The sequence below is a fragment of the Cygnus atratus genome, chromosome 3, assembly GCF_013377495.2.
Source record: "Cygnus atratus isolate AKBS03 ecotype Queensland, Australia chromosome 3, CAtr_DNAZoo_HiC_assembly, whole genome shotgun sequence".
NCBI classification, from domain to species: domain Eukaryota; kingdom Metazoa; phylum Chordata; class Aves; order Anseriformes; family Anatidae; genus Cygnus; species Cygnus atratus.
Window position 1 is genome coordinate 54110721 of NC_066364.1, and position 27697 is coordinate 54138417.

At 41.0% G+C, this 27697-nt stretch overlaps 1 long non-coding RNA gene across 2 annotated transcripts in view; it reads left to right on the top strand.

Moving 5' to 3' along the window:
- The window catches only part of LOC118243881 (uncharacterized), a 115851-nt gene that overhangs the window by 40387 nt on the left and 47767 nt on the right, over window positions 1-27697 (top strand). Inside the window, exon 3 of one of the 2 annotated variants that reach the window (XR_004777373.2) lies at window positions 11335-11440. This is a non-coding gene — a long non-coding RNA (uncharacterized LOC118243881). Of the gene's footprint in view, window positions 1-11334; window positions 13600-27697 lie in introns of those variants that run through there. The other variant, XR_004777372.2, reaches the window with a different exon arrangement.

Here is a 27697-nt window from a genome sequence, read left to right on the forward strand (position 1 = left end):
TCCTCAGCCTCTCTTCACAGGACATGCCTTCACGCCCTGTTACCAGCCTTGTTGCCCTCCTCTGGATGCTTTCAAGGACCATAACATCCTTTTTATACTGTGGAGCCCAGAACCGCACACAATGTGCAAGGTGAGACCGCACCAACACTAAGTATAGCAGGAGCATCACCTCTTTTGACCAGCTGGCTGTTCTGTGCTTAATGCACCCCTCAGTGCCGTTTGCCCTTTGGCTGCCAGGGCATGCTGCTGGCTCATGCTGAGCCTGCTGTCACCAGCACCCCCGGTTCCTTTCTGCTGAGCTGCTCCCCAGGCACTCCTCTCCCAGCCTGTGCCTGTGTCCGGCACTGCTCTGATCCAGGTGCAGGAAACAGCATTTTCCTTTGTTGAACTTCACGCTGTTGTTGATTGCCAAATGAGCCTTGGTGTTTCTGAAGGCTTTTGGTGAAAACTCTGTTTTGTGTATAAGCTGCTTCTGCTACGCAGTTCTGAAACAGTGCACTTCCACTGCATGGTTTCTGTTATACAGTCCTCTGTGAAAAGCTGCATTACTGAGGGATTTTCAGTTTGTAATTAATGAATGAGGAATTTACTTTGGTAATGTATCATTTTGCTCATGCTAAGAAAGACGCTTCTGAAAGAACATAGTAGTGCTTAGCTTGCCAGGAAAAGCTATTTCGTTAATTGAGAAATCTCATTTGAGCACTAACTTCATGCCAGGCTACTACTGCAATAATGTACACAGAGCACGTATGGAAGTGATTATATTTTAATCTTTGGCCTTGATGGGGGTCTGCTTCCTACAGCCTTTCAGTTTAAATTCTAGCTTGGAAAACATACAGGCTCCCTGCAGAGTGACATTTATGCTCTTGTTTAACTTCTTGTCCTTGAGGCTGGCAGCTTGGGTAACACTGCTTCTGGAAACCTGACATCACACTGAGAAAAATCTGACTCTTGCCCTAGGAGGAGGGAAGAAACATGATGCCCTGTACACAACAGGGCTCTGGCTGCCGGTGCAGTTACAAAGGAGAGTAGCAGCAAACCCTGCAGTATCTATGCTTCAGTAGTTTGCTTCCCCCTACCCCGTGGGGTCACGCTAGTTATCTCTGTTTTTGTAATTTATAAATACTGTGGCTACCATGTACTCATAGGGTCTTTAGGCTGTGCCTTGGGGAGAAATAAGCCCTGTGATTTAAGGACAAGTTCGACAAATGAAGACTGAGGCAAAAATTCTCATAATTTTGAGGCTACAGCACTTACTCCTGTGTACAGATGCTGAGGTACAGAATGGTGAAATGACTTGCCCAAGATAAAGCAACTAAATCTGTGAAAATGGCAGTAAAACTCTTAAACCTTTATCCTTGTGTTTTCAAGCACACAGCCAGAAATCACTTCTAAAAATAACACTTTACAAGTGATATTGACCATAGCACTGAGAATAGCAAGCCTCTAGATCTGACCTTTTCTCAGTAGAAAGAAGTGCACGGGATGTCACTGACACATCATTGCAAATCAAAGACAAGGATGCAGGTGTGCCAGGTTTTTTGTTTGTGGTGGTATTTAATACTATGCTTTTGGTTTTCATCTGAAATTGAGTAGTGCTGGATGCAGAGACAGTGCACACATTAGGCTCTGTATAAACAAGATAAAAGATAGCAGTAGGAGAAGAGTGACTAATTGAGCTGTCAGTTCATTGAGGGTAAATTAATAGTGGAAATGGGAAGAGACTCTTTTCAGTGCCAGTCAGTGTCCTTTGCCCTGGGCCATGCTTCGTTTTCTCTTGTGAAGGCAAGAAAATACAGTTGTACTGCTCCTTTTAGAGCAGAAGATATTTGGACTGTGCAGACATTATAATTATGTCTGTTTGCTCATTGACATACTTTAAACAAGTAGCAAATAGCAGTAAGTCCTCCTGCTTATCCTGTCACTGGATACTGGATGTCTTGGTTCCAAATCTAAAGAGGAACACACTAGCTTTACCTCACAGATATATTTTTAAGATCTTTTCCTGCCAGCTTCTTCTGAGTATTTGTAAATAATGAAATGATTCTGAGCCAGTCACCAAGTCGTTCTGTGAATTGTAGCTGAAAGCCTGGGTAGTAACCCATCTCCAGTGGGAGGGGCACATAAAACCAGGAAGAACTCTTTTTGAGCTGAAATAATTCTTCTTCCTCACCAGAAAACAGTAGACATCATCCTAAATTGTGGAATAAAAGCACAGTTCCTCTCCAAACAGGCACTTTGTGATACATTGGGAGCCAAGTGGTGAATACTCAATGACAGCTGGTAAGGTGGTTTTACTGGGAAAAGGAAGGACCCAAATTTAAGCAATGAGAATACACAAAACAGATAAATTCACCTTTATCAGTTAAAAACTTATGGGGGGGGGGGGAGGGAATGAAAAAAAAAAAAAAGAAGAAGAAGAAGAAGAAGAAAAAAGTATCAATAATAAGGTAGGTAGCTTTGTGATACTGAAGAGCTTCCAATGGTAAATTGAGGAAAGGCATAGAAATATAACACCCTTGCACCTGTTTTGGGACTTCTATTTTTTTTCTTTCTTCCCTATAGGAGTCTGGTCCCTGATATTATTCCAAACTCTAGCAAACTATATACAAGAAGTCTGTGAATAGACAGAAATTCATAGTTGAATTAGATCAGTGCTTGATCATGAACCATCCATTTTTTCCTTGTTTTCCACTAGGCCCTGCTTCAAGAAATCCTTAACAGAAATACTTCTGCTATTCATAAGACACTGAACAAAGACAGGTTAACTGAGGGCTGCTTTATCTTTTATCTAGTTCTGTCTGATCAGCATTGTGTAATTGAACAAACGTATGAGTGATGTAACCAGCACCATCAAGCTTTTGTCAATGCCTCTTGAAGATAACAAGCGGTTCCTTGCATTGCAGACTATGATTCCCTGTAGTGAGATAGGACAATATGTTGAGTAAAAGTAGTGAATATGAAAAATGACAGTGGTGGTGTTGAGAGCAGTAGAATCACATCCCATGTGGGCCATTCAATCAGACCATGTCATAAGACCCCTCTCTATTCTTGTGATAGTTGTAGGGAATTTGCTTTTGCTGTGATCGTATACCAGAGTCTTCCCTTCCTTTCTCATCTTATTGGCCTTATTTTCGGTGGTGGTTTGAAAAGATGGTGATCAAGAGTGCCCTACGAGTTAGTCTGAAATAAAGAGAAATGCCATTTCTAGGCAATATCCAGTCACTCAGAAGAGAGATTCAGCATAGTTTTTTCATCTGTCACATCTTTTAGGTGTGATTCTAGCTTTGAAAAAGTTGCAGTAAAATGGTGCTATGAGTTTCCTTATTTACTGCATCTGAAGAATTGTCAAAGCAGATCCACAACTGTATGAAATACAGTGACTTTGCATTTTCATCTTTATATATATCTTCTAACTGCCAGTCCCATCTATTCAACCTAGAATTGGAAAAGCTGTCCAGGTTTTTTGATTCATGTGTCATCAACAGAAAACATTTGCTGGTGGAAATTACTTAGTGATAAACATACCTGAACATAATCTATTAATTTCACCATTTATTCCTGTAGCTTTGCCTGCTTCGCCAAATCGGAAAGGAAAAGTAAATAGACAAAGGTATAACTGTGCATAGAAGATGTCCTGTGTAGACCCTCTCCCCTGTAATGTCTGAACTAGAAACCACGGGAACAAGTTGTGTACTGTGCCTAACTATTCCTTCTGTGCTGCACAGAAAGGAAACAGCCACTGTTCATCTGGAAGATTTGTCCGAACAGCTGAAGTTTTCTTATTTCTGATATATCAAGTGTTAAGGAGTTATAAGACTCCTTAACATATAAACATATATGTTTGACATACACGTATTAAAAAAAAAATGTCATCTGTTCAAATGCATAGTAGTTCAGGATGCATCTTCCACTTAATTTACCCCACTGGGTACTGATTCCAAAACTTAGAGGTTGCTTCATAAAATATTATAACATTTACTAATGTTTGGAAAAGTTGCAGAGAGAGGGTTGAGAGAAAGAGAAAGACAAAACCTAGTACTCTAGCTGGAGTCAGGCTGTAAAAGGAAAAATTTGTCCGCACAGAGTATTCTCAGATGAGAAATTTTTGTGACTGAGCAGTGACTGAGCAGTCAGGGAAGGGGGAAGCTGTCCTTAAGCGTTATCCTTAAGAACAAAAATATTACCTGGTTCTTAGGGGGAGGAGGACAATCTTTTTCTGTCATCATGGAGACCCATCATCAGTGCTGGTTTGCTTTCTTTCATGATGATGACTAAATACTGTGAACTGTGGTAATGCCACAATGAAGTGGACTTCACTTCTTGCACTGTCACTGTGAAGCTCTGAAGACCATTCAGGAGACTTTCTGTGAAAGAGGGAATTTAACTTGTTCAGTGAAGAAAAAGAACTGGTAGTTGCAGATCCGTTTTTCAATGTTACTTCAACAGTAATAGCACCTTTCACCATAGTTCTCAGGGTGCTTTATGAAATCAATTATCCTTTCCTTACTGATGGAAAAATTGAATTGTAAAAGCTAGGATTGCCCAACCGTATTGGTAAATTCCGTGGCTGTGAATTGAGAGTTGAGGTCCTGATGTCGTTTAGGGAGTCTTATCATCTTGTTGTCTGATGTTATTTTAGCCAGTGCTTATCTAAGAACAATAGGGACAGTTTATGAAAGAAAAAAATCAGTTTGGGCTTGAGAGAACGCTGGAAGAAAAACTTGTTGAATATTCATGCAGAATAGATTTGTGTTTTTTACAGAAATCAGATTCAATTTTCTCTCTCTTAAAGAAATTACTCAGAGAATCTCATCTTAAAGGTCAGAAAATTTTCACAGACATTTTAAAGAAACGCATTAGCATTGAAAAGTGGAGTGATCAGACATACTGAATTGTCCTACTTAAGTGCTAACTTTAATTGGAGACTCCAGTTGAAGGCAAAATTTCTTGTTTTCTACTGGTAAACAATTGCTGACATTGTTTGTGCTCTTGATAATGTCAGTAGCTATCCATAAAGAATATACGGTAATACATTTAGTGGTATTGTAGGAAGGAAAATAGTAGGGAAATGAAGAGATTTTAAAATGACACAGTAACAGACCTTTCAGATAAGCACATTTGGCATCTGATAAAATGTCAGTTGTGATGCAGAAGGGATTTTTACCTATTAGGGGATTATTATATTTTATATGAATATTAAATTACTCTTTTTTACTAATAATGATCATACATGATAAGGCAGGGGTGGTTATGTCTGCCCACGATGGGACACATTCCAGCTCTTCGATACTGGTTGTCCTTCAACATGCATATGCATACCAGTAATGGAGCTGTCATACAGCTGTGCCAGGAAAGGTTTCAGTATGCCTCAGATTTGTTAGTCCCTGAAATTTTCAGTGGAATTTAAGGGGAAAAGAATAGAAGAAACAGAAATAAAAATTGTTGGATTATGTTTTCTGTATCTGCCTATTTCATGTTTTTCCTGCAAGATTTGTAAGAGGAGCATTTATGTCTCCTGGCAAGGACATTCAGACCTGTACCTGCATGGAGATAAGCGCGAGGTATAACAGGAATGCTTCCATAACCTGAGGATGGGCCAAGCTTGCAGGAAAGCAAAGATTGACCAGGAAGAGGAGGGTCAGATTGCATTTCCTGGCTGATGTGCATGATACTGAAATGAGTATGGGCAATTGCAGACTCCTATTGTTTATATTTGTTCTTTTATAAGGACAAAAGAGAAAGTGCAAATATAGGTGTGTAGTGGGTTTATGTGGCAAGGATGCCTGGCTATCGGCTCTTCAGGAGGGACAGGCAGCACAGAGGGGGTGGTGGCGTGGCTCTCTACATTAGAGAATCTTTTGATGTTGTGGAACTCCAGGCTGGGAATGATAAGGTTGAATCCCTGTGGGTTAGGATCCGCGGGAAGGCCGGCAAGGCTAGCGTCCTGATCGGGGTCTGTTATAGACCGCCGAACCAGGATGAGGAGACGGATGAGGAGTTTTATAGGCAACTGACAGAAGTTGCAAAATCGTCGGCGCTTGTCCTCGTGGGGGACTTCAACTTCCCGGATATATCCTGGAAACACAACACAGCACGGAGAAAGCAGTCTAGGAGGTTTCTGGAGAGCGTGGGAGATAGCTTCCTGACGCAGCTGGTCAGTGAACCCACCAGGGGTGGTGCCCCGCTAGACCTTCTGTTCACAAACAGAGAAGGACTGGTGGGAGATGTGGTGGTCGGAAACTGTCTTGGACAGAGTGACCACGAAATGGTAGAGTTCTCTATTCTTGGCGAGGCCAGGAAGGGGACCAGTAAAACTGCTGTCTTGGACTTCCGGAGGGCTGACTTTGAGCTGCTCAGGACGCTGGTTGGCCGAGTCCCTTGGGAGGCGGTTCTGAAGGGCAGAGGAGTCCAGGAAGACTGGGCGCTCCTCAAGAAGGAAATCTTAACGGCACAGGAGCGGTCCGTCCCCACGTGCCCAAAGACGAGCCGGCGTGGAAGAAGACCGGCCTGGCTCAACAGAGAGTTGCGGCTTGTGCTTAGCAGAAAAAAGAGGGTTTATAATCTTTGGAAAAAAGGGCGGGCCGCTGAGGAGGACTACAAGGATGTAGCGAGGCTGTGCAGGGAGAAAATTAGAAAGGCCAAAGCTCATCTGGAGCTCAACCTGGCTACTGCCGTTAAAGACAACAAAAAATCCTTTCACAAATATATCAACGCGAAACGGAGGACTAAGGAGAATCTCCATCCTTTACTGGATGCGAGGGGAAACCTAGTTACTAAGGATGAAGAAAAGGCTGAGGTGCTTAATGCCGCCTTTGCCTCAGTCTTTAGCGGCAATACCGGTTGTTCTCTGGATACCCAGTGCCCTGAGCTGGCGGAAGGGGATGGGGAGCAGGATGTGGCCTTTGCTATTCATGAGGAAATGGTTGGCGACCTGCTAAGGAGCTTGGATGTGCGCAAGTCGATGGGGCCGGATGGGATGCACCCGAGTGTACTGAAAGAACTGGCGGAGGAGCTGGCCGAGCCGCTTTCCATCATTTATCGGCAGTCCTGGCTATCGGGGGAGGTCCCAGTTGACTGGCGGCTAGCCAATGTGACGCCCATCTATAAGAAGGGCCGGAGGGCAGACCCGGGGAACTATAGGCCTGTCAGTTTGACCTCAGTGCCAGGAAAGCTCATGGAGCAGATTATCTTGAGGGTCATCACGCGGCACTTGAAGGGCAAGCAGGCGATCAGGCCCAGTCAGCATGGGTTTATGAAAGGCGGGTCCTGCTTGACGAACCTGGTCTCCTTCTATGACAAAGTGACGCGCTTGGTGGATGAGGGAAGGGCTGTGGATGTGGTTTACCTTGACCTCAGTAAGGCTTTTGACACCGTTCCCCACAACATTCTCCTCAAGAAACTGGCTGCTCGGGGCTTGGACTGGCGTACGCTTCGCTGGGTTAGAAACTGGCTGGATAGCCGGGCCCAAAGAGTTGTGGTGAATGGAGTCAAATCTGGTTGGAGGCTGGTCACAAGTGGTGTCCCCCAGGGCTCGGTACTGGGGCCGGTCCTCTTTAATATCTTTATCGATGATCTGGATGAGGGCGTCCAGTGCACCCTCAGTAAGTTTGCAGATGACACCAAGCTAAGTGTGTGTGTCGATCTGCTCGAGGGCAGGAAGGCTCTGCAGGAGGATCTGGATAGGCTGGACTGATGGGCTGAGGTCAACTTTATGAAGTTCAACAAGGCCAAGTGCCGGGTCCTGCACCTGGGGCGCAACAACCCCAAGCAGAGCTACAGGCTGGGAGATGAGTGGTTGGAAAGCTGCCTGGCCGAGAAGGACCTGGGAGTATTGGTTGATAGTCGGCTGAATATGAGCCAGCAGTGTGCTCAGGTGGCCAAGAAGGCCAACAGCATCCTGGCCTGTATAAGAAGCAGTGTGGCCAGCAGGTCTAGGGAGGTGATTGTGCCCCTGTACTCGGCTCTGGTGAGGCCGCACCTCGAGTACTGTGTTCAGTTTTGGGCCCCTCGCTACAGGAAGGACATGGACGTGCTCGAGCGAGTCCAGAGAAGGGCGACCAAGCTGGTGAGGGGTCTGGAGAACAAGTCTTATGAGGAGCGGCTGAGGGAGCTGGGCTTGTTCAGCCTGGAGAAGAGGAGGCTCAGGGGCGACCTTATCGCTCTCTACAGTTACCTTAAAGGAGGCTGTAGTGAGGTGGGGGTTGGTCTGTTCTCCCACGTGCCTGGTGACAGGACGAGGGGGAATGGGCAAAAGTTGCGACAGGGGAGTTTTAGGTTGGATGTTAGGAAGTACTTCTTTACCGAAAGGGTTATTAAGCATTGGAACGGGCTGCCCAGGGAGGTGGTGGAGTCGCCATCCCTGGAGGTCTTTAAAAGACATTTAGATGTAGAGCTTAGCGATATAGTTTAGTGGAGTACTTAGTGTTAGGTCGGAGGTTGGACTCGATGATCTTGAGGTCTCTTCCAACCTAGAAATCTGTGTCTGTGTCTGTGTCTGTGTCTGTTTTGGTAGCGGGGGGCCATAGGGGTGGCTTCTGTGAGAAGGATCTAGAAGCTGTCCCATGTTTGGTTAGGGCTCCGCTGCTGACCAGAGCCGAGCCAATAAGTGATGTTGTTTTGCGCCTCTATGAGAGCGTATTTAAGACAGGGAAAAAAAACGCTGTGCCACACACAGCAGCTGGGAGAGTGAGAGGAGTGAGGAACAGCCTTGCAGGCGCCAAGGTCAGCGAAGAAGGAGGGGGAGAGGTGCTCCAGACGCCGGAGCAGAAGTCCCCTGCGGCCTGTGGTGAGGACCATGGTGAAGCAGGCTGTCACCCTGCAGCCCATGGAGTACCACGGTGGAGCAGGGTTCCATGCTGCAGCCTGTGGAGGAGACCACAGTGGAGCAGGTGGACCTGCACCGACGGAGGCTGCGGCCTGTGGAAGACCCCTACCGGAGCAGATTCCGGGCCGGACCTGTAGCCTGTGGAGAGGAGACCACGCAGGAGCAGGTGACCTGGCAAGAGCTGCCGCCCATGGGGGACCCAGGTTGGAGCGGTTTGCTCCTGAGGGATGGACCCCATGGTACGGACCCATACCTGGAGCAGTTCTTGAAGAGCTGCTGCCTGTGGGCAGCCCACACCGGATCAGTTCAGCAAGGACTGCATCCCGTGGGAGGGACCCCACAGCACAGGGGACGAGAGTGACCCAGACGGAGCGGCGGAGAAGAAGCGCTATAGACTGACCATAACCCCCAGTCCCCTGTTCCCCTGTGCCACTCGGGGGAGGAGATGGAAGAGGGTGGATGGGGGGGAAGGTGCTTTTGGTTTCTTTCATTTGTTTCTCACTTCTCTAGCTTGTTAGTAATATGTAATAAATCTTCCTATCTCCCTATGCTGAGTCTGTTTTGCCAGTCACGATAATTACTGCACAATCTCCCTGTCCTTATCTCAACCCTTGAGCCCTTTTCATCGTATTTTCTCCCCGTTCCTCTTTGAGGAGGGGGAGTGAGAGAGTGGTTGTGGTGGAGTTTGGCCACCCACTCGAGTAAAACCACCACAAGGTGTGTGTACAGCATATACAAGTAGAGACTTCTGGGAGCAGGTCTTTTAAAAATGTGGTGAGTTCTCTCCTCGTTTCTGTACGCTGAACATAGCTTAATGGAAATGACATGCCTCATTTCTTCCCTGTGCTCTAGTTTAGACATGACTCCTTTGTTTGTTTTTAAATAGTGCTCAGTTTATTTGAATTCCTTCTGGTTAAGGAAAACAAGGCTGCCTTAAAAAGCTGTTGGAACATTGGGTGCTATTCTGTTCAAAGGCATTAGCTATATAATTACTGTTTGTTTCAAATCCCAGTGTTTGTCCTCCTGGTTAGATTGCCGGAAGAAAACCTTTCCTCTTCAGATGCAGAAAGTAATATATGTATTTTGTTCAGTTTTTGTGAAGTCCCTCTCACAAATTACAGACATTGAACATCTGAGATAAATTCCACTTGTAACTGAACAAATGCATACGTGGAAAGGATTTTTTTGTGTAGAAGTATCTCACTGACAGTGAAGCATCAAAGAAGAAATCTCTTTTCTGACTCCCTCAGTCTGTAAAGGGGAATGTATTCTTCCTTTAGTAAAGCATGAATTTATTTCCAGTTGTCCTTTTCATTCCCAACAGTGGTCAGCGTGCAAGATGTAAAAGTCCGTCCTCACTGAAGTCAGTGATAAAACATCCAGTGACTTGAGAATGGTCATAGATTTCTAAATTGTCTTGCTGTCCCTGGCACCTTCTAGTGAAATCATTTGCCCTCCCTTTGCCTCAGGATATGAGGCAATTTCTAAAATTTAATCCATGGAATCAAAGCTGAATCGGGTTTAAATATGCAGACACATTTGCTTAATTATCTGATGCTTACATTACAGTTTGTGCCAGTTTTATGCTTTTATGACGGCTTTATGCTCCGCCTTTTTCCAAGACATGAGTTGATATTTTTGAGGCACATTGCTTGGACAGGTATATTCCCACCCTACCAACACTCCAAGCCAGCCAAGTGCTGGCTGGTGCCTGTGGCTGGGGTGCTGTGATTGGGGGTGGCTATCACATACGATGCAGTTGAGTAGCTAGAACTGAACTGGCTTATAGTGTGGGTGAGTAGGCATGCAGCTGGATGTACCTGCCCACGTACAAATTATCTCTGCTACGTGATCCATGAGATATAGTGGGTACCCGTGATTTTCAGGGATTTCCTCCTGACTGTAAAGAGATAAGGATCTCTCTTACATTTTTACTGGCAACCCAAGCAAGAAGCACCCTTAAATCCCATAACTGATTCAGACCTTATGGAGTGCTGGTGCTGCTTAATCATTCCCATGCAGCTGAAATTTGAATAGATAAACAAAGGAGAACAAACTGTATATGTGGTGAAGGAAAGCAAAACAAGGACTTTACTCCATTGAAATAATACCTGGGAGTTCACAAACTAGCTGTTTACTTTAGCTTGTTTCTATTTCACTGATTTGTTGTGATCCACAGAGGTGTGTATTTGATTGCCCTTACATCTTACGTATGCAACTTTGACTTACAGTGAGCTCAAGAGAACAACATGATGGGAAATTGTTATGCAACCCAAACTGGAGAAAGTTGTTAGTGTGGGTCTAAAACAGCCTCAAACTACTACAGTTAAAATGAAGAAACTTTCTGACTTCACTTGAGTGACCACCCTAAAGGAAGGTCACATGATGCTGGGAGGTGATTTAGCCTGACAGAGTGGAGTTATTTCAGACTGAAAAAATAAAACTGTACTAAGCAACTCAAAACAGAATATAGTTTATGTTAATTTTCTTTATTTTGTTCTCTGTAGTGGGCTTGCTTCCTTGCAATGATGGTCTGCCGTTGATCTGAAACCTGAAAACTCACTTTTAAAGCCTGTCCTCAGTGAAGACATGAAGTCGGTTACCAACTTAGTGGTATTGCCTCTTCTTTCCTATTTACCTTTCTTTTATAGACATATGTGTGCATGTGTATACATATCCATACGTGTATACATTTATATTTCAAAAACAAAAACAAAGCAAACAAACAAAAAAACATTTGTGCCCTGCTGCAGACTGTCTTGGAGGGAGGCTTCATTTCCATTTTTAGGACATTAGCATTAAGAATTAAGAAAAGGAAGCTGGTTATGTGTTAACCACACTCAAAAGAATATGGTTCACTTTCTGTCTGGCAAAAAATAATTTGGAGATTTGTCTGAATAAAGCTTAGGATATGTGTTGAATATCCTTCAGTGTTGGCTTGGGATTTACCCTTGTGGGGTTTGCTGCACCCAGCAGTCCAGCAGAGGCAAGGCTGCCACAGTTCCATGTCCCAGGTCCAGCCAGTAGCGAGGCTGAGCATGTATTCCCAGACACACACACTCCTACAGCACCTATATATATGTACTCATGTTCAGCCACACCAGTTAACAGAGGCACACTCAGCATTAGGGCTAATGCAAACAGCACTGATGGCCCCATCTTTTTCCCCTCTCTGTCTGACCAGGATAACTTTTGTGCGATTCCCAAATGCTCTTCCCCTATAACGACCCCACACACCTGGAAGCAACCCCTCAGTCTGTGGTGATCTCAGGACACCACAGATCCCAGTCTCCTGCAGACTCATGGTGGTGGCTGTCACCCCAGACCTGTGGGGCTAATGCCCTGGGGTACCACGGTCCTAGGGGTCCTCATGTCCCTCACCAGGTTATTGGGGTGCCCCTGCCTGGCACCACACCCTTCTGCTCCTTCTTGCCTGAGGAGAGCAGCTTCTTATCACACATCCCAAAGTGTAGCAGTTCAAGTGCTAATTCACTGCCTACAGGAATAACAATGCCAACAAGGTTCCTGAGTAGTTTTCAGTTAAAAATTATATTCTGTCTCTTCATAATTTCCCATTTTATTATTTTGATTTAACTTTTTTTCACGACTTAAGCAAATGTGCTGAGGTGTAGTGTGCTATTAACTAATTGCTATGCTTCCTTCAAGAGGTGGCTGCATGTCTGTGGAAGTGTAATAATTTGCATATGCTTATAAAATGTTTTGGAACTGTAAAAGTGCTGTGTAACTCTCCTCTACTCTGTTTCTTCATCAGATTTTTCAAAGCTGACTATTAAACTTCAGAAAAAATGAAATATTATCTTGTGTTCAAATTCAGTAAGGAAGATGAGGGATTTTGTGTCCACAGGCAGGTCAAGTGCTTGTCAGCTTTAAGAACAGCACTATGGAAATAAAACAAGATTGATGTCATTAACACTGAAGGAAATGTTCTTCATTCTGTGATTCGTTGCCTTCAGTTTTTTGGTTTTTGTGTTGTTGTTTGTTTGTTTGTTTTGTTTGTTTGTTGCTTTTTTGACACTCATTGCTGCAATATGAAAACCTCTCTTAAATGACTCCGGGATCTTTTTTTTTTTTTTTTTTTTCCTAGATTGTGTTCTGATAAGCATATAGTTGCACTCAAAGCCCAAAAGACTGTGATTTTCATTTGAAATTTAATTGTGTTAACTCCATGATCAGCGCAGTGTAAATTAGGCACAGGTGTAGAGCAAAGAGAAGGTTTCTTTACCTAAAATGATTTCCTTTCTCTATTGAACATGTGCATTTCAGGACTCCAGACTTTGAGAAGACCTTACTTTATGACTGGAGAGTGTGTGTGCATATTTGTAATTGATACAGGCAATGATTTATTGCCATTTTTCTTTGAAATGTCTTAGTAAAATGGTCTTTTGCTGGAAATGCCCATCATGTGCTGCTGATTCTGCAGCTCTTTTACAGAATCCTGGAACACATGGTTTTGGTTTTAATCAGGTTTGCTCTTTAAAATTAAGGCAGCACATAAATAATCTTACAGCATTAATTCAAAGTAGTTGTCATACTTGTCAAATGTCTGTAGTCTGCACAATTAAAGGCCTGTGGGGGGAAGTCGGGGGGGAGCGCTGTTTAAAAGAGAATTTACAATGAAAGAGTCTTCTCTTAAACAATCAACAGGACACTAATGAGGTCAGGATAAGCAGAAAAGACTGGATATTTTTACTTGGTTGTTAATACAGGAATGCTTGAGCTTTATCACAAAGAAAAGAGGAAGCTTAGATATTTGCCTGCTTCCTACACACTGCAATTGGTCCCTCTTCAGTACTCTGTCACGTTTTCCCCAGGGTAGCTTCTAAAAAGGAGTGTGTCTCTAGAGCTCCTCATTAAGCTTCATGTCCTTAATCTGAAATTTACATTCCTTAGAGCTTTTGTGGGGAGGGAGAGGGATTGCATTTTTGTTTTGTTACAGCCTGATTTTTTTTTCTTTTTTATTGGTCTAAATCAAAAACTAACTTTCAGAAATCATTACAAATAAAAATGTATTTGATGTTATTGATGAAAAGCAGCAGAAATGAAATCTTTCATAGTTTGTCTTGAAAACTCTTGCCTGTACTGGAAAAAAAAAAAAAAAAACAAAAAAAAACCTTAATGTGGCGACCCATTTTTCAATATATAGTATGAGTACTGAATATTCGTTCCTCTCATTTTTCTTGCCTCAGGGATGCTGGATGATAATACACAGAGGATTTGCTTTATGATCATTTAAGGTGTTTGGGGACAAGTACACATTTAATCAGTCAGTTTTCTGACTAGACATGGTAGAATAAAATGCTTTCATAGAAGATATGCCTTTAAATATTTACTGAGGGTAGGCGGGATATGGTGTAGAGGAGATGGTCATCGTATTATTAAATAAAATCTTAAGAGGATCATCTCCCTTTCATAGGATTGATTTTTATCATGTTGGCTCTGCATTTTATGTTCTTCCTACCAGAACTCCCCCTGTGGTTCTGACTCTTTCCCAAGGGGCAAAAGACAAAAGATGCTTCTTCCATTCAGATTTTATTCTGGTTCTTGTCAGTTTCTTTAAAACTTTTTTTCTTGAGATTTTTATGATGCAGGCATTTCAAAGTGCTTTGTGAATGAGACTTGAAGAGAAACATAGTATCTGTGGAAGAAAATGGATCAAGTAAATACTGAATAATAGTTTGCATTGCATAACTTTAAACATTAGCTCTTAGGTTTTTTCAGAGCTCTGCATGAGGTTGTTGCCACACAGGTTCTTTAAGTAAAACTCTGCATGATTCTGCTCGACATAGAAAATGTCGAGCTGCTACTGAATGAGGAAAGGAATACTGTTTAAGTCTAAGTGCCATTAACTTTTTTGACTTGTTTTCTTTAGAGGTCATATTTTATCTCAATATCCAGAAGCTGTAGAAAAGAGGAATATCCAGTCTGAAGTTTCAAACTTTGTTTCCTAAAGTAAAACTAAATTTCTGAAAACTGCTCCATGCATTTTCAGTTCCTTAATGACTTACTGAAACTGAAAACATGAAATGAACATACGCAATATTAAATGTTTAAATATGAAAGTGATCGTTTCCTAGAGATCTCTCGTTGGTATACAGCACATAGTAAGGCAAAATTTTGCCTGTAGCAAAGTCTTGTTCAGTGGGCTTGCACCCAAATGCCTACCAAAAGTCTCCATGAATAACTTTGCTTCCAGATGGAATAAGTGTGATCATTCTTATTAGATCAGCTTACTCCACTATGTGGTAAGACAGCTACCTCAAGTGATCTGATCTAACGTAACATAGAAAGCTGGTTATTTTTTTCCTCTCTGATCAGCCACGAGAAAAAAGTGAATCAGGTCTGTGATGCTCTTTGAGAAATCAAATCCCTTTTTTCAAACCCTAAAGGCCTCTAATGCCACTATCTTACCAATAATTGTGTCCTACCAAAAGATGTCAGAGACACCATTCTACTCCTTTCCGTGACAATAAATGTCACACTTACTTCATTTGGAATGAGCAAGGTTGATTTAATCGATCTTAATCCTGAGCCAACTTGAAACAAGAAACTAGATTGTCAAGCAGTATTGAACTAGAGACATACCATAACTATTGTTTTACAGGTTTCATTGTTATCTGCTTGTTATCTTACAGTTCTTCCAAGTCACTCTATAAGAAGGCTGAAACACAGAGTGTATAACAAGGTAGACAGACCTTATAGGGACTCTTGTCCATGGGACAAACATTTGTTCAAACCTTCCTCAAGCACTCCTTTGAGAAGAGGGGAGGGATTGGGGCCACTTAAGAGCTGAGTTTAGGCCTGTTTCTGCTCCGACATGAGTGTGTATTCCTTTGCAGCGTTGGATAAAATAGTTGCCAGTATGGTTCCTTTGACTTTGCACTAGCCCTTTATGTAAGGGATCTTGAAGTGGTTTCATTTCATAACATGTTCCTCATTAATCGATGATTTCTTGTAATTGTCTTCCAAGACTTCTTAACTTCAGAACACTACAGTTCATTGTAGAAGAGCACCCTGGGCAATACTTTGTAAGTGCAAATGATTTTGTTTTCAGCCATAAAACAGAGTAATAAATCCTATGTGGAGAAACAGTTGATTGTGTTTAAGGCAACTTAATAAGTTGTTTGTTAATGTAGTTAACACCCCAGACTGCATGTGTTTGGACTGCAGACTCAACAATGAATGACTGTTCTGTTCTCTGTGAGATTAAGGCATTTTTAGGATACTAGTTAACCACAGAATTAAATCCCAGCAGTTATGTAAAGTTGCATTTCTATACTTGTTCAAACTCAAAGGTTGTTCTGGTTAAGCAGAACAGCTTTCTTGATTATTGTCTTCCTAGTGGTAGATTGTTAGCTTTTTTGTGTTTACTGTTAATCAATTTTTAAATTTTTGTTTATATGTTCTGTGACTTCTTCAATAGAGGTATAGGCAAGTTTCAAAACAGTTTTGTCATTTGGTTAGTTTGACCTAAGCAGTAATGAACAGCCTCTTCCAAGAGTGTTCTTGATTACAGTAGAATCAATGTTAATTTTTATAAGCAGCTTGTTGCTGTGCTAATTTATAAAATGCAAATAAAGTGATGTGGCTTGATTCACAGAAGGGTGGAACTCAGACCTACAGCTGTTAATTTGAACAATATCCAAACACCTTTTGCAACAACTGACTTCAGGTTACATGATAAAGGCAAAGTTCTGTGGGGGTGTCATAACATCTTGCTTTTTTCCTTAAAGTCTCTTATTTTCTTCACATTTTGCTGTTCATTTGTTTTTACTCTCTGGGAGAGAAGAAAAGTTGTTTTTGTTTTTGTTTTTTTTTTTGGTGCTGTTTAGCCAGAATGGAAAAGGTGTGTTTGCTAAAAACCTCACTTGTAAACTTCTTTCAATAGAGAAGACAGACACATTTTCTTATCTTAAAAATAAAATGGAAACATCACAAAAAAAAAAATCACAGTGTCTAAAACCTCCTTTTTGGTGGCAACTGCTTCTTAGTTGTTGAAATAATTTGGTTTGTGTTTTGTTTTGTTTTTACTTTGTTGCCGGTGTTTTCATAAAGGAAAATTACATTTTTTTTTTTTTACTTGTAGTACTGCTTCCTGAGTAATATAACCTCACAAAGATGCTTTGATCTTTCAGAAACATTGTGAAACAAGTTGAATTTTGTTTTTCTAATAGTGATTCAAATATATTTGGTCATTCAAAAGTCTCTAAATGTCTGTGCTAAAAAAGCACACACTTTGTTCTAAAAGATAACACCCATTGCCTACAGATTTCTTCATCGTGTCTTAAGATAACATACAGAAATCTCTGTTTTCTGCAGGTCTTCTTTTTACCACAGTTACTTTCCTGCATAAAGAGTAATAATATGCTTTATTCTGAGGTTACATTGGTTATTTCTGTTCCTGTTCTGAGTTTTTTGTTGTAACTTCTTGATACTTTCATCTTTCAGCTGAAATTCTTCAAGGGTTTTGTCTCTACCTAAAGATTAATTCAACCAACAAGTTTGTCCACAAAAACATACAAACTACTTTAAATCAGATACATTTTTTTAGGATTGTAGAAACAATACTATTTTGCTCATAGGAGGAATATTATCTCTTTTCTGATGATTCTTTGAGGTTTTTGGCCTCAATTGTGACCCACTGAAAATAGTCAGAATTACGCTTTGAGTGCTGTATGTTGCATATGCTGTGTATTACTTAGAAATTGCTGCTGCCTTCTTCTAAAGCCTGAAGCAACAAAATGAGTCAGAGTACATTCAAGTTCAAGCTCTAGAATACTGGAATTAAAATAATTATGAAATGTTTATGTATCTATTTTTATATGTATATGCACAACTTACACATATACACACATATATAAAAAAAAAATATATATATATAGATACGCATATATGTTTATGAAGAGAATAATTTAACTTTTACTGTGTGATTCCATGTTGAAATGCTTTCCTGTAAGTAAAAATTCTAGGTAATTAGCAAATTGTCAAATTAATGTGATTAATATAATTAATAAGGAGGTCTATATCACTCTAGTGTTGTATAGGTACTCTAAGTTTGGAGAAGATGCCAATTTTCAAGGTTTTTTTTTTTTTTGGCAGCTTCCGGTGATTGTAATGTTTAGGTTATTTATAAATTTATATCAAGAACTGGTTTTATCAGATGACTAGCTAGTAAGCTCTTTGAAGACTACTAAGACTACTGAGATATGGAAAAAAAGAACACAAAAAGGTTTTTTTAATAGCTAGGAATGTTTAAAAAAAAAAAATTGTTTCAGATGAATGCTTTATGAAATACCTGAGGTGAGATAAAGAAAGGGAGCATATAAATGTGGTAGGGGAGACAGAGGATAGTGGCAATAGTGACACTGTTTTGAGCACATTTGAACATTTTTTATGTGTTTAATTAAAAGATATATATTCTAGGAGGGAATGCCTAGGGGTTGTTTTGTGATGCTTCAATGCACACATAAGTATGGTTTTGCTCTTCTGCTTTTTAATTTGGGCCCATCAGTCATCTTCTGCCAAAACTGATTGTAAGGGAAAACTGGGATTTTGACTAAATGAATGGTTTTGTGCCTATTGTCTCCTGTCCACGGAAATCTCCAGAAATTTTAATGGAATGCTAAATTAACGAAAATTGTCTTCTACATCTTCCTACTGAACAATGCATCTTGAGAGATGTGTTTGAGCTTAGAGGGGACAATGGGAGCATATGAATCACTGCATCCATTCAGCATCAACATTTTTATTTTGATTAGGTTACATTTTTAAATTCATCTTTCTTTTAAAAAAAAATCTATATACATTTTCTGATCAGCTAAAATTTGAAAAGGTGACTAATTCAGCGTACTATTAAATGCTCTCTCCCAAAGGTCAAAATGCAACTGGGGTGTTTAAAAAAAGAAAAAAAAAAAAAAAAGGACAGGCATTTTAGAAGCTTCTGTATTTCAAGCATATGAAATGACTTCTGGTCATCTGTCTAAAATAACACAAGACAGAAAGCACTAGCAAGCCAAGTTTGTGAATTATCAGCAGTTATAATTCATAGGCCTTTTTTTTATTTTCTTTTTTTTTTTCCCCAGGCAGGTCACAGGCCTCTGATCTATTTGTATCTTGCTCTTTCTCCTTCAGCAGGCTCTCCTGTTGTTGTTTTGTTGTTTTGCTCTCCAATGTTGTTTGTTTGTTTGACTTACTTGAAAGGAATCATCTTCTTGCTTATATTCAAGAACTGGTATTTTTAAAGGGCACAATTGTTCTCAGAGGGTAGGGCTTATCCCTTAAAAATATTGCTTTAGGAGAAATTTCAAAGACTGTTGGTACTTTCTTCATTTGTGTTATTTCAGCTAGGCTTGTCAGCATGTTTGGGTATGATTTCGGACACTCAAATTAGTGACTGATGGACTTAACATGTGGGTAGCTGGAATGGACAAGCTTGTGTCAGACAAATCGAACATTATGTTCTTAGCGCAATTTTTTGGAGGTGGACAAGCCCATTGAGGATGTTTAACAGCATGAGATCTATACTTTTAACTCCTGATCTTGACCATATTCCTCCCTATTCAATGACAAAAGGAAAAGCGAACAGGTGCAAGAAGCCAGCACAGATGATACGCTCTTTGTTTGTGAGTGAGCAGATGTGTTTTATCCTCATTTTGATTGATGGAAATTTTATTCCAGGAAAGGATGTTCTCAATTTATTATTCATGGTTTTGGATGATCAGAGTAGCCTAGAAAATGCTTTCCCAAATGAGCTTACTCTACTATCAGAACATGTATGAATGAACAGGCAAAGTGCAAGTGTCCAACACAGGAGATGTTCTGCTCTGTGTGCATTTAAGCAGGAACCAACACCACTTGTAATAATACACCTTCATAGGACACAGAGGAACGGCTGAGCAGTTTCTGCCCCATGTTTCAGCCCCCAGTTTCAGCTCTGAATATTTCCAAAACTGCAGCCTCTGCACAGATTGGGAGATTTACAGCTCCCTGCCTGTCTACTTTGATGGCAAGACAAAGTTATTAGAGCACAAAAAAGAAGCAGGTCTGTTGTGTGTATTACTGTATAGAAATAAATAAAAACTTATGACTCTGAAAATAAGGGGTTTGCTTCTGAAGCAGAAGACAACTTTTTTTTTTTTTTTTTAATCGTTACTCATTACTTTCCTAATTGGCTTTTTTCTTTCTGAATACTGACGATGTAGTGAAAACACTGAATTTTGAAACTCTAAAAGACCATATGTTTTTAAAGTGTTTTTGAGACTGTAGCAGAACTGTAGGCTTTTTGAGATGAAACTGCTATTATTTTCATAGATGAAAATCAAACTTGCTCAAGGTGTCGTTGGCTTATTGTGCAGCCATTTTCAGCTTGCCTGGGCAAAACATATTATCTCTTTTTCAGCTTCAGGCAGTAACTGTCAAAAGCTGTGCTGCGGTTAAGTTTCCTCCTCGGTCATTTCTGATATTTCCTTTCATCTCTGGTTCATCGCCTTGTTTCTTTTTTATACCTTATAATCCACCACATCCAGTGTTTTTAAGGCACCAGTCTCAGCAGCAGGTGCCTGTACTGAACGGAGTTGGCGGGGTTTGGGGCAGGCTGCAGGGCAGCAGGCCACTGTGCCACAACATGGCGCCTCCACTCAGACACACCCAGGGAGAGGTGGTAGCAGTGGCTGGGGTAAGTGAAACAGGGTGACACAGACTGGAGGAGATACGGCTGGAGACACACTCCTGGAAGGAGACACACCACGCTGGGAAAGGTACACCCCTGAGGGGCGGCAGCCATGGGCAGCCCACACCAGGACAGGGACACCCTGAGGGACTGTGGCCGTGGGTGGCCCACACCGGTGCAGGGACACCCTAAGAGACTGCAGCTTGTCACACACTGAAGTGGGTTGCTCCTGACACAGCAGTGCTACTCATTTCATTTAATTGTTGATTGTAAAGTTTTGTATTCTGGACCACTCTGACATGTTTGAACTCCGAAATGTCTTTTCAGTTAACTGCTTTTTAAGTTGTCTTTTAGAGTACAGGTCACACATTAATTTAAATTCCCATCTTATTCTGAGGTCATGTTCATTAAAAAAAAATAAAGGAGAGAGTAGCACATTTTCAGACAAGATATACATAGCAAGTGAGCATTCATACGATCAAATCAGTCTTTGCAGAATAGTATGATTTTTTTTTAGTACACTTTTTAACTTTGGCATAAGTGAAGAAAGAGGGAGATATATATTCTTGTATAATAGAAGTCACATTCAAATTTAGCTATTTTTACTGTGGTCAGGATGTTTGAGGTTTTCCTAAGTCATCTGCTGAGCAGCAGAGCATCATTCTTCCCTCCATGCTTCTCTGTCAACTCTACACTCAAACCTGTTCTCTAATAGCAGAAACAGTCCCTGCAAGTATGGACCAGTAGTTGTGTACACTTACAACAGGCAGTGAAAGAGATTATTCAATATATTTATTTGCAACTGCTTTGTGGTATTTTAGGATTTCTTGCCCTCTTGTAGCACTTTCCTGATCAAATCTTGTGTCAATTCAAACAGTTGTCTTTCTCTGTCATCACTCACTCTCAATACTTACAAGTAGCAGAGGAAATGCTTTTCTCTTGAATAGAAGGAACCAGAGCAAGCCATTTCTTCAGACATACCACCTCTGCATTGGACTTTAAGAATATTTTTCCTCAGTATCTATTTTCACTCATGTTAATTCAATGATTCAGTTCAAAGGATGGCCTCACAAACGTTTCTCATTAAAGTGAAAGGCATCCCTGTACTTGTAATGGATGTAGGGGAAAGAACTAAGAATTCCTGCTACTCCTGCTAGAGATGCTTTGCCATGGTACTGCAGCCTTCCTATACAATTGTTTTCTGTTGGCTGATGTTCAGCTTCATATGGAAGAGCAGATGGAAGTGGATAAAGGGATAATTAGGTATGGAAGCCATAGAAACCAACAGTTGTTTTTGTAGTCTTTCAGGTGCAGTTTGCAAAAATATGGGACCTCAAATGTTCAGTCTTCAGTCGTGTGCTGCATCATGTAACAGCTCTTGAAGGCCTGCCTTTCTGTGTTTGTCTTTTGCCTCTATCTATCAGCTGTTCACTTTCAAGTCAGGTGCTTAAGTTGGCATTTTCTCTTCCCTGCTTCTCTCTTTGAACATCTGAAGTTCATGTTTGTAGGGATGCTGTTTTTCCAGCAGGAACGCTCTGGCAGTCTGGACTTCCTCTTCATATTTGGCTGTCTGGCTTACCAGCTGTAGTTTGATAGTTATTACAATTAATTTACGTATAAAGTAAAGGCTTCACTGTGCACTGCTGGGGCATTTTACACCTAGCTGACAGAAATAGCACCTTTCTAATTACAATGCCATTCTTGCGCTGCTGTGTCTGACCTTGCTTATAAATCTGAGTCAGAAAAGCGTACAGGAACCTGTAATGTAGAAACTGTCACCGTTCCCAAAACACACAAATCAGAATTGCAACCTTCATTGATTTGAAAGGAAAAATTCTTCTTCTTAATGACTCAAATGTAGCCTTTTGTCAGAAAGGAAAGAATAACATCAGGAAAATCAGCATGCAAAGGCATAATTTCATGTGGAAGAATACATTATTTTGTTGTCTTATAAGTATTGGTACTTGTTTAACTCACAATATGTTTATAAATAATGGCTTGATCCTGAATTCAGACACACATACCTATAAACCACCACCTCCACACTCATTTAAAATAATCAAACTTACTTTTCTGTGATGTATACCATTTGGATTTGGAAGAAGAAAAATGATGCATACAATTATCTGATGTCCTATAAAATATAGCCCAGATTCAAAGAGAAACTTTTGCCTGGTTATATGCGGGCTTGTAGGTACTTGGTTGATACAAAAGATCAGAAGTGTTTAGACTCATATTTACCAGCCCCTGACCACTATGCTCTTGGCTGAGCTGAGGGTATGTAGTACTGAACTGCAGGGTGACACCAAACATTTTAGACATTTAACTAAGATTCCTAAGTCAAGATCATTAATTATGATCAGGCCGCTCCTTTCAAGACAGAAAAGAGAGCCATCCCAAGATGTGATTAAAGCCATCCCAAGATGTGATTTGTGATTAAACCCATATATGATCTGCATCACTGTCTAGATCCTATCTCTTACTGTCATGAAGGATCCTGAAATCATTTGCTTAAATCTCTAAGTTCTATTAAATCTGCCAGTTTTATAAATTTTGACCCTGAATTTATCTTTTTACGTGATACTCTGACAGAAACCTTGGAGGCATAAACTGTTCAGGTATCAATTCAACACTACTGAAAGAGGATTTAAGTCCAACCAACTAGAATTAGATTTTCCTGTATTACAGAGTCTTTGAGGAATGGCCTCTTCCAGGTTGTTTGAATTTTACCTAGCACAAGACCAGACCTTGGGAGGGGTTACTATATCTCTTATAAGACACAAAATGTTATTAAAGCCAGTGAAGATGCTTTATGGAATCTTATTGGGATGCATATTTCTATTCTCAGAATCAAAAGGCTATTTTTGGTATAAGATCACGATATTCTGAAAATGTTATGATACAAAGTTTCTGCTTTTAATTTACAATGACTATTTTCATTTTAGGTTTCTTACTGTAATTATAAAATGGTAAATTGTTTCATATCAAATTTGGCTGCAAGATAAATTTCATAAATTTAATTTTTCGTAATAACAATTGCAAGCATTTCCCAGTTCTAATAATAATCTTGAACCAAGACATTACTATTGCATTGTTCTGTCTAGTGTATGAATAAAATAACTAAGTATAAAAATTTTAGGTTTTGAAATATGTGCAAGGGAATATCCAAATGACTGAGGTAGGAAGAAATACAATGATGTAAGGAAAGGTTGTGGAAGACGTGTAACCCAGGAAACCAAAGTACAAACTGATGAAGACCAAACGGTGATCCTGTGTCACCAGAATCACTGCAGTGCTGGTCACCATGCCTTCAGATAGGAAGACAAGAAGTGACTGTGAAATAATACAGATTTTTAAGTGTTTAACATCTTATTTTAGCAGGTGTAGGCAAGGATTTGTTTTAGGATTATTTCTTACACCAAAGACAGTGAAATAAAAAGTGAACAGAAGTGGAAGAGAAGTAAATTTTATTTTATTTTTTTGCCTCAGTCTTTAGCGGCAAAACCAGTTGTTCTCTGGGTACCCAGTACCCTGAGCTGGTGGAAGGGGATGGGGAGCAGAATGTGGCCCTCATAATCCACGAGGAAATGGTTGGCGACCTGCTACAGCACTTGGATGTACGCAAGTCGATGGGGCCGGATGGGATCCACCCGAGGGTACTGAGAGAACTGGCGGAGGAGCTGGCCAAGCCACTTTCCATCATTTATCGGCAGTCCTGGCTATCAGGGGAGGTCCCAGTCAACTGGTGGCTAGCAAATGTGACGCCCATCTACAAGAAGGGCCGGAGGGTAGACCCAGGGAACTATAGGCCTGTTAGTTTGACCTCAGTGCCAGGGAAGCTCATGGAGAAGATTATCTTGAGTGTCATCACGCGGCACTTACAGGGCAACCAGGTGATCAGGCCCAGTCAGCATGGGTTTATGAAAGGCAGGTCCTGCTTGACAAACCTGATCTCCTTCTATGACAAAGTGACGCACTTAGTGGATGAGGGAAAGGCTGTGGATGTGGTCTACCTTGACTTCAGTAAGGCTTTTGATACCGTTCCCCACAGCATTCTCCTCAAGAAACTGGCTGCTCATGGCTTGGACTGGTGTACACTTCGCTGGGTTAAATACTGGCTGGATAGCCAGGCCCAAAGAGTTGTGGTGAATGGAGTCAAATCCAGTTGGAGGCCGGTCACTAGTGGAGTCCCCCAGGGCTCAGTACTGGGGCCAGTCCTCTTTAATATCTTTATCGATGATCTGGATGAGGGGATCGAGTGCACCCTCAGTAAGTTTGCAGATGACACCAAGTTAGGTGCATGTGTCGATCTGCTCGAGGGTAGGAAGGCTCTGCAGGAGGATCTGGATAGGCTGGACTGATGGGCTGAGGTCAACTGTATGAAGTTCAACAAGGCCAAGTGCCGGGTCCTGCACCTGGGGCGCAACAACCCCAAGCAGAGCTACAGGCTGGGAGATGAGTGGTTGGAAAGCTGCCTGGCAGAGAAGGACCTGGGAGTACTGGTTGATAGTCAGCTGAATATGAGCCAGCAGTGTGCTCAGGTGGCCAAGAAGGCCAACAGCATCCTGGCTTGTATAAAAAGCAGTGTGGCCAGCAGGTCTAGGTACCTTAAAGGAGGCTGTAGAGAGGTGGGGGTTGGTCTATTCTCCCACGTGCCTGGTGACAGGATGAGGGGGAATGGGCTAAAGTTGCATCAGGGGAGGTTTAGGTTGGATATTAGGAAGAACTTCTTTACTGAAAAGGTTGTTAGGCATTGGAATAGGCTGCCCAGGGAAGTGGTTGAGTCGCCATCCCTGGAGGTCTTTAAGAGACGTTCAGATGTTGAATTTAGTGATATGGTTTAGTGGAGGACTTGTTAGTGTTAGGTCAGAGGTTGGACTAGGTGATCTTGGAGGTCTCTTCCAACCTAGACGATTCTGTGATTCTGTAAATATGGAATAAAAATGTAAAAATACAATGATGTACCCAGGATTAGTTAGAGGTGAGACTTTTCAAACTTTGAGGATGCTTTAGGAGACTTGTTTTTCTTTTCAAGTGTATGAATTCTGATGATCTTGTTCTGACCCAGAATCTAGAAGTGAAAATAATTGGTTCCAGAGGTAAGGTCAGTGTCTTCTGTCTATAGGGACCTCAGGAGCCTCACATGGTTCATTTATAATTTGCATGTATCTTTCTATACAAAGATTAGTGTGTCCTTCAGTCCTTCACAAAGTTTACACATGTGTATTTCCTAATACATAAAATACCAAAAAGAATATGAAGGAACTATGTAAAATAAGCAGAAAAAGAAACTAGCTTCCCAGTAGGACTCATATTGGCTACTAAAATTATGAGGTTGAAAGAGGTCATATTTTATAGTAATGTCATTCTTACTGTTGAGTTATTTTTGGGGTATACCACGTTTCATTAATTTCAGGGTGTTTTTTTGTTTTGTTTTGTTTTGTTTTTTTCCTGCTAACTTCTTTCACCGTGATTCAAAGTAGTGAATTTTACATGTTAAAAGAGGTGGCTTTAAGAAATGATCTTGCTGAAAGTTCTTCCTGCAGATCTAAAATGCTACTAAATCAGCACCTTTGTAGCTTATAGAAATGCATAACACTTTGGTTTGGTACAATCCTTTGGTAACCTTTGTGGACACCTGAATAACTCAGCCCCAACATTGACCTTGGTATGTAATGCAGCCTTCTGAAATTCAGGTGTTTTGCATGCTTATATACCAAAAAATCATGCATTTGGGGAAGAGCATCCCTTGTATATTCACATAGATGTGTATTGTGTACATAACGCAATTTCATTTTAATATTGCAGAAGCATATGGCTTCCAATGTTCTGATTTTTAATTCTCTGTCTTCTTTTCATTCACAAAAGTTTTTTCTCTGAGACATATCCCTCAGGACAACACATTTGAGATTCTTGTTTGTGTTTTCCTTCAAATTCTGCCTCCTAGACACCTTTTTGTTCATTTTCCTGGGCAGTTTTTCTTCTAAGCCTTCATTTTGACATCCCTTCTCATCTGCCCTCTCTCTGCTCTCTTCATTCTAGTGCACAAGCTTCCGCACCTACTCTTTGGTGCCTCATTGTGTTATATGTATAATGTGGAAGTCACAGAACTGCTAGCTTGTTCTGCTGTTCATTCAATTTCATAGAGCTGACTTAAAAACTTCCTATAAGGTGTCATAGTCAAGCCCTTAAATATGATAGACAGCTTAGTCTAATTGTCCTGCTCCCACATAAATCAATGTTCACCAGTGGAATCTAGCATTTTTGAAATGAAACATCATATAGAAATGTTTTAGAGACATACTCTAAAATTTCTTTGCAGAAAAATTATAGGAATATTATTTTCTATTAGCTTCCATAGGATGAGGTCTTTCTCTCACACACAGCATCCTTATGTTTATTAGATATTGAAGATCTGTCTTCAGTATTTGCTGAAGAAAAGCATTTTCTGCTTTTCTGCTTGCATCTTATTTTATGCTGGCTTTCATGACATTTTTTCGATGCTGTACAGTAGAGATGCAAATTGTATTTCCTTGTCTCAAATTGCCAGTTAAAATTAAATTGTGAGTATGCCAACCGACAATTATTTGTCTGTCTTTCAAGTCATCTGTCTAAGGTCCCATTCAGTAATCACCTCCCTCAATTTGTTTTACAGAAGCTATGGAAAATCTATCAGACCCTGAAATATGGGTGATGGGTTTTGTTTTGTCTTGTTTTGCTGCTTCCTTTGCTTTGATTTCAACTGGTAACTTGAGCTAGAATGGCTCTGTGTACTTGAAAGCACCACATCTGTTGTGTAAGGGTATTCAAAGTGCTCTAAATGGAGCAAGGTCTCACAGACTGCAGTAATGTGACTACCAAGTATCCACTGGGTGGTGCAAACATGCATTCTGTAATGAGATGAGGTTCGTTGCCATCAGATGCATCAGAGAGCAGGAAGATTGTCCTACTCACCCTTGCTGGCCATCATTGCAGTTTCTTTATCTTAGTTTTATCTCACATAAGTACAAACTTGATGAGCTGTAATTAAGCAGTTCAACTCTTTGGAGTGCTGCCTGGGGGGGGTTGAGGTGCTGACCTCCTCACCATCAACTCTGCAGTCTGAGTGTACATTGTGTGGAGAGGTATTGCCCTCAGAGGTGGTAAAGTGACTGCTTTAGGATTGCACCAACTTTTGTCCTTGT